At 47.4% G+C, this 6,498-nt stretch overlaps 1 pseudogene; it reads left to right on the top strand.

Moving 5' to 3' along the window:
- The first annotated feature begins 5,497 nt into the window (after positions 1-5,497).
- On the top strand, positions 5,498-5,615 carry LOC124620493 (annotated as a pseudogene).
- The last annotated feature ends 883 nt before the right edge of the window (positions 5,616-6,498 follow it).

Below are 6,498 nucleotides of genomic sequence, written 5' to 3'. Positions count from 1 at the left end.
ACCATGATGCCGGGTGTTGGCCCTGTGTGCCTCGGTCGTATGCAGTCCTGATTGTGGCGCTCACCTGCACGGCGCCAAACACGCATACGACCATCATTGGCACCAAGGCAGAAGCGACTCTCATCGCTGAAGACGACACGTCTCCATTCGTCCCTCCATTCACGCCTGTCGCGACACCACTGGAGGCGGGCTGCACGATGTTGGGGCGTGAGCGGAAGACGGCCTAACGGTGTGCGGGACCGTAGCCCAGCTTCATGGAGACGGTTGCGAATGGTCCTCGCCGATACCCCAGGAGCAACAGTGTCCCTAATTTGCTGGGAAGTGCCGGTGCGGTCCCCTACGGCACTGCGTAGGATCCTACGGTCTTGGCGTGCATCCGTGCGTCGCTGCGGTCCGGTCCCAGGTCGACGGGCACGTGCACCTTCCGCCGACCACTGGCGACAACATCGATGTACTGTGGAGACCTCACGCCCCACGTGTTGAGCAATTCGGCGGTACGTCCACCCGGCCTCCCGCATGCCCACTATACGCCCTCGCTCAAAGTCCGTCAGCTGCACATACGGTTCACGTCCACGCTGTCGCGGCATGCTACCAGTGTTAAAGACTGCGATGGAGCTCCGTATGCCACGGCAAACTGGCTGACACTGACGGCGGCGGTGCACAAATGCTGCGCAGCTAGCGCCATTCGACGGCCAACACCGCGGTTCCTGGTGTGTCCGCTGTGCCGTGCGTGTGATCATTGCTTGTACAGCCCTCTCGCAGTGTCCGGAGCAAGTATGGTGGGCCTGACACACCGGTGTCAATGTGTTCTTTTTTCCATTTCCAGGAGTGTATAAATCACTTAAGGAAAAATTTATGAAAGTTGGGTAGGTTAATTACATCACAAACAAATATATTCATATCACTTACGCATACTGTGACAACAGCTGGGTTCCCACATTTCCATCTCCTTACACATACTCTTTGTTTTATATGTAAACTTAAGATCATACACAATGTACTCACTTCGAATGTAATTGATCGCAATAGCTATTTCCGTATAAATTTCTAACTGCTTGTTACGATATTTGGGTCAGCGTGCTTCGTATTATAAAGAATTTCGTATTAGCTCTGTGGTGATAGCCACTCACCACAAATACGTTTTATAGTTTAAAGGCTACCATATTACACTATCGAAGATTTGACCAAAAGACTTTGCTAACAGATCATTGGCAAAGATCCTTTATAGTGTAATGTGGCCCTTACACGTGATAATGACCAAGAAGATCGAAACCGGTTTCGCCCGAGCGAAATAAAGGCATTTTATGTGCACAAACCATGGTATTTCCCCAGAATGTCTTCCGAACAATACATTCAACGATCGAGGCGATAACATTTGCAAAACGGAACTAACCTACAGTCTCCACTTTAGGGACACCTTTGAGTGTGATGTTGATTTGCAGGCAGCACATGATGCCGAGGGGCAGCCAGACACCGCCCTGCTGTGTGCAGGCATTGATTTGCTGTGGCAGAGGAGAGATGCAGATGCAAGTGGAGGCTTAAATAAAAATAAAACGTTCTGCCACCATTCCTGACGCAGAGGGCCACGACTGATCAGCTGAGCGCCATTCCGAAAAGAAGCCTTCCAGAAATGATTCCATTCATGGCTTCTACTTTGGGATAAGTGCACTGCTAGCCAAGGACAGTACTTTGAAGGAGATTAAATGAAATTCCATGTAAACGTATTACTTTGCTCGCAATAAAGTTATTCACTTCACTTTTTGACCACACCTCGTATGTTCACTTATGCAAAAAACTATGTTCCATCCTCTACCTCATACTACACACAATAAAACAGTTATGCATCATCTCGGTTCCGAGAGTTCCGGAACCTGTACAGAAAATTGGAATAGAGATCAACATAAACTTCACTTCCGCCTTTTTTATTGCTCATTGATACCACACATTGCATGTTGTACCACCATACTGCGAGATCTTCAGAGTTGGTGGTCCAGATTGCTGTACACACTGGTACGTCTAATACCCAGTAGCACGTCCTCTTGCATTGATGCGTGCCTGTATTCGTCGTGGCATACTATCCACAAGTTCATCAAGGCACTGTTGCTCCAGATGGTCCCACTTCTTAATGGCGATTCGGGGTAGATCCCTCAGAGTGGTTGGTGGGTCACGTCGTCCATAAACAACCCAGGCATGTTCGATAGGGTTCCTGTATGGAGAACATGCTGGCCACTCTTGTCGAGCGATGTCGTTATCGTGAAGGAAGTCATTCACAAGACGTGCATGATGGAGACGCGAATTGTCGTCCATGAAGACGAATACCTCGCCAACATACTGCCGATATGGTTGTACTACCGGTCGGAGGACGGCATTCACGTATCGTACAGCCGTTACGGCGCCTTCCACGACCACCAGTGGCTTACGTCGGCCCCACAAAATGCCACCCCAAAACAGCAGGGAACCTCCACCTTACTGTACTCGCTGGACAGTGTGTCTAAGGCATTCAGCCTGACCGGGTTGCCTTCAAACACGTCTCCGACGGTTGTCTGGTTGAAGGCATATGCGACACTCATCGGTGAAGAGAACGTGATGCCAATCCTGAGCGGTCCATTGAGCATGTTGTTGGGCCCATCTGTACCGCGCTGCATTGTGTCGTGGTAGCAAAGATGGCCCTTCGATGGACGTCGGGGGGAATTTGCGCTTCATGCAGCCTATTGCGCACAGTTTGAGTCGTAATACGACGCCTTGTGGCTGCAAGAAAAGCATTATTCAACATGGTGCCGTTGCTGTCGGGGTTCCTCCGAGCCATAATCCATAGGTAGCGGTCATCCACTGCAGCAATAGCCCTTGGGCGGCCTGACCGAAGCATGTCATTGACAGCTCCTGCCTCTGTATCTCCTCCATGTCCGAACAACATCGCTCTGGCTCACTCTGAAAGGCCTGGACACTTCCCTTGTTGAGAGCGCTTCCTGGCACAAAGTAAAAATGCGTACGCGATCGAACCGCGGTATTGGCCGTCTACGCATGATTGAACTATAGACAACACGAGCCTTGTTTCACTCTCTTTGTTATTGCTCGCGTAACAACTAATATATTCATAAATGGATGAGATAAAGAGCCCTGAAATACTTTTTAGGGATGCTGTACTGTGACTCAAAAATGATTCAAATGGCTCTGAGCACGTTGGGACTTAACTTCTGAGGTCATCAGTCGCCTAGAACTTAAAACTAATGAAACCTAAGTAACCTAAGGACATCACACACATCCACGCCCGAGGGAGGATTAGAATCTGTGACCGTAGCGGTCGCTCGGCTCCAGACTGTAGCGCCTAGAACCTCACGGCCAGTCCGGCCGCCTACTGTGACTAACTTTGGATCATTAATTTTCAACAAAACAAAATATATTATGTTCTTATTATTCTGGATCTGGCTTTCTATAGAAGGAACATTGTTTCGTTACTGTAACATGCTATAAAGTTCAACATATCTTTCTTTCTTTACAGTTATTGAAAAGGTTACTGAAAATTATTTCGTTACCAATACTAATGTTACAGTACGCAATGCTTTTTCAACATCAAAATTTTTGCAGTGGATTTTTGTGAAAAGTAAAACACCAATAAGTGCCACGACTAACACGAGAACATGAGACTATTATCAGAGAAAAAAATTTTTACTATGTATGTCAGACCAGAACTACACACAGCAAGATTTCTTTTATGTCATGAAGGTAAATTATCTTTTTGCACTGTTAGTAATATAACATCATCCGCAACCCGCGTCCGCCTGTAAAACACATCATAAAACATGCGGCTCTGCCCTGCAATCCCGAAAGCTGAAAGAAATAATTTTAATTCACTATTACCTGTCCGCTTCTTTTCGGTATGATTGGTTTACGCATGATTGAACTATAGACAAGACGAGCCTTGTTTCACTCTCTTTGTTATTGCTCGCGTAACAACTAATATATTGATAAATGGATGAGATAAAATATGCTGCTACGAAAAGAGCCCTGAAATACTTTTTAGGGATGTTGTACTGTGACTCAAAAATGATTCAAATAGCTCTGAGCACTATGGGACTTAACTTGTGAGGTCATCAGTGCCCTAGAACTTAGAACTACTTAAACCTAACTAACCTAAGGACAACACACACATCCATGCACGAGGCAGGATTCGAACCTGCGACCGTATCGGTCGCGCGGTTCCAGACCGTAGCGCCTAGAACCGCTAGGGCACATCGGCCGGCCAAAAGATAGCAGATAAACACACTTTCGCATTTACAAAACTTTAAATACGGTATCTTTTTTTCATAATCGTATTTTGATGGACTAAAGCCTATACATTGCCCCAAGGTATGTTCAAGTTAACTGGTAAAATCGCATGAAAATTCGTCTAGTAGTTATCGTGATGGGCATGTTCAAACAGACAGACAAACAGAGCAGGCGGTTTTACAGTTTTATTATTAGTATAGAGGACATACGAGTAGATGGAAAAACCTGACGTACTAACGCCTCTCTACAAACTTGAAGAGTCAAACGCTGGTTTGCAGCACTGGTAAAAGGACATTTCGCACTTCCGTCGCGCTTCCTTGTTACTGGTAGATTTGATCATTAACATGAATGTGTACAGTACACATACTAGAAGTGACTGTAAATTAACTACTAAAATTTTCCTGCTGGTGCCGCGAGTTGTTACCGGCTTGCTACTACTGAGCCAGCGTCCTGTTAGGTTCTAGGCGCTACAGTCTGGAGCCGAGAGACCGCTACGGTCGCAGGTTCGAATCCTGCCTCGGGCATGGATGTGTGTGATGTCCTTAGGTGAGCTAGGTTTAATTAGTTCTAAGTTCTAGGCGACTGATGACCTCAGAAGTTAAGTCGCATAGTGCTCAGAGCCATTTGAACCATTTTTTCCTGTTAGGTACAGTTAGTTATTTGAGCTCATAACGCGTTGTGAAAGAGGTACGTGCTGCAAGGTAGCATCCAGTGTGCGGTCCGCTTGCTGGTATGAGGAGTTTGTCTCCGACGGAGTAACACATAGCTGGAGCCGCAGTCAGACGGTTATGGATGCTCGCCAGGGCATTGTCCGGAGTGCGCCGTAACGTGATGAGCATTCCGCACACGCCTGCCAATACACAGCGGTACAGGGAGCGAACAGGCAGCTGTGTGCAGGACGCCACTGGAGGCCAAGGCGGACAGTATTGTGGGGCAACTCAAAGGCGACGTGCAGGAGCCAGTCTATCCACGCGTACCTACAGTCTGCACACCATTGTGAGAGATGCGACTACAGATACCTCACCTCGTGCCGTAGACCGAATCCATCGCGTGTTAAATGGCTCTTTAGTATCATTATCATTCGTATGGTACACAAACACAACACATAATGAATGCCATTAAATTAAATAAATAGAAAAGATTACATATTAATATCTGTGTTTCTAATCCATTCCACCGCTGTGAAACTGGCATTCATAAAATCATTCCACGTGCCCTTATAGCACCGTGAGGCAACGGCCTTGCCGCAGTAGATACACCGGTTCCCGTGAGATCACCGAAGTTAAGCGCTGTCGGGCGTGGCCGGCACTTGGATGGGTGACCATCCGGGCCGCCATGCGCTGTTGCCATTTTTCGGGGTGCACTCAGCCTCGTGAAGCCAATTGAGGGGCTATTCGGCAGATTAGTAGCGGCTTCGGTCAAGAATACCATCATAACGACCGGGAGAGCGGCGTGCTGACCCTACGCCCCTCCTATCCGCATCCTCCACTGAGGATGACACGGCGGTCGGATGGTCCCGGTAGGCCACTCGTGGCCTGGAGACGGAGTGCTTATAGCACCGTAGGACGCACTCTTCTATTACACGTCTGCTAGATTGTTTCAGTGCATCACAGACACAACTTGGATACTCCACAATACCCCATTTATAGAATCAGAGAGCACCGACCACATATACTGCGGATTCTATTTAATTTGACCCACAGTTTCCCGCCACGTTCGTCACCCACAGTATCACAATTATGTTTCTCGAACCATCCCGTTATCGGTAATTTCCGATGTGTTGACAGCTGTTGTTCCAGAGATCCTGTAAGGTGCCTCTTACGTGAGGAAGACATTTCTACCAGTTTCAATAAATTATTGCCTCTTATTGATGTAATCACGATAGTTAGGAAGTGCTGTAGTCCGTAGCCGGCCACGAGTCGGACAGCATTTCCCACGCTGGTGACGAAGCGACCATGTCTTGCGTAGTGGGGTGGGGCCCGGCGCTGGACCTTAGGCCGGTATTACACTATCAAATTTCTTTGTCAAATATCTTTGTCCAACATCTTTGTCAAATATATTTGATAGGGATTTTTGTCAAATGTCGTCCAATATTTGATCAAATCTAGGGCCTCGCTGTAGATTTGATCAAAGAAGTCGCTTGTCTTCTGTTCACTGCAATGTGACATGTTACCACATGGAGCACTAGCATCGCTGCATTCTGTCATCTGTAGTGTTTTTATAAACATTGCC

This window comes from Schistocerca americana, chromosome 6 (genome assembly GCF_021461395.2).
Source record: "Schistocerca americana isolate TAMUIC-IGC-003095 chromosome 6, iqSchAmer2.1, whole genome shotgun sequence".
NCBI lineage: Eukaryota > Metazoa > Arthropoda > Insecta > Orthoptera > Acrididae > Schistocerca > Schistocerca americana.
The sequence above is the reverse complement of the archived record's forward strand: the minus strand, read 5'-3'. Positions and strand labels throughout refer to the sequence as shown.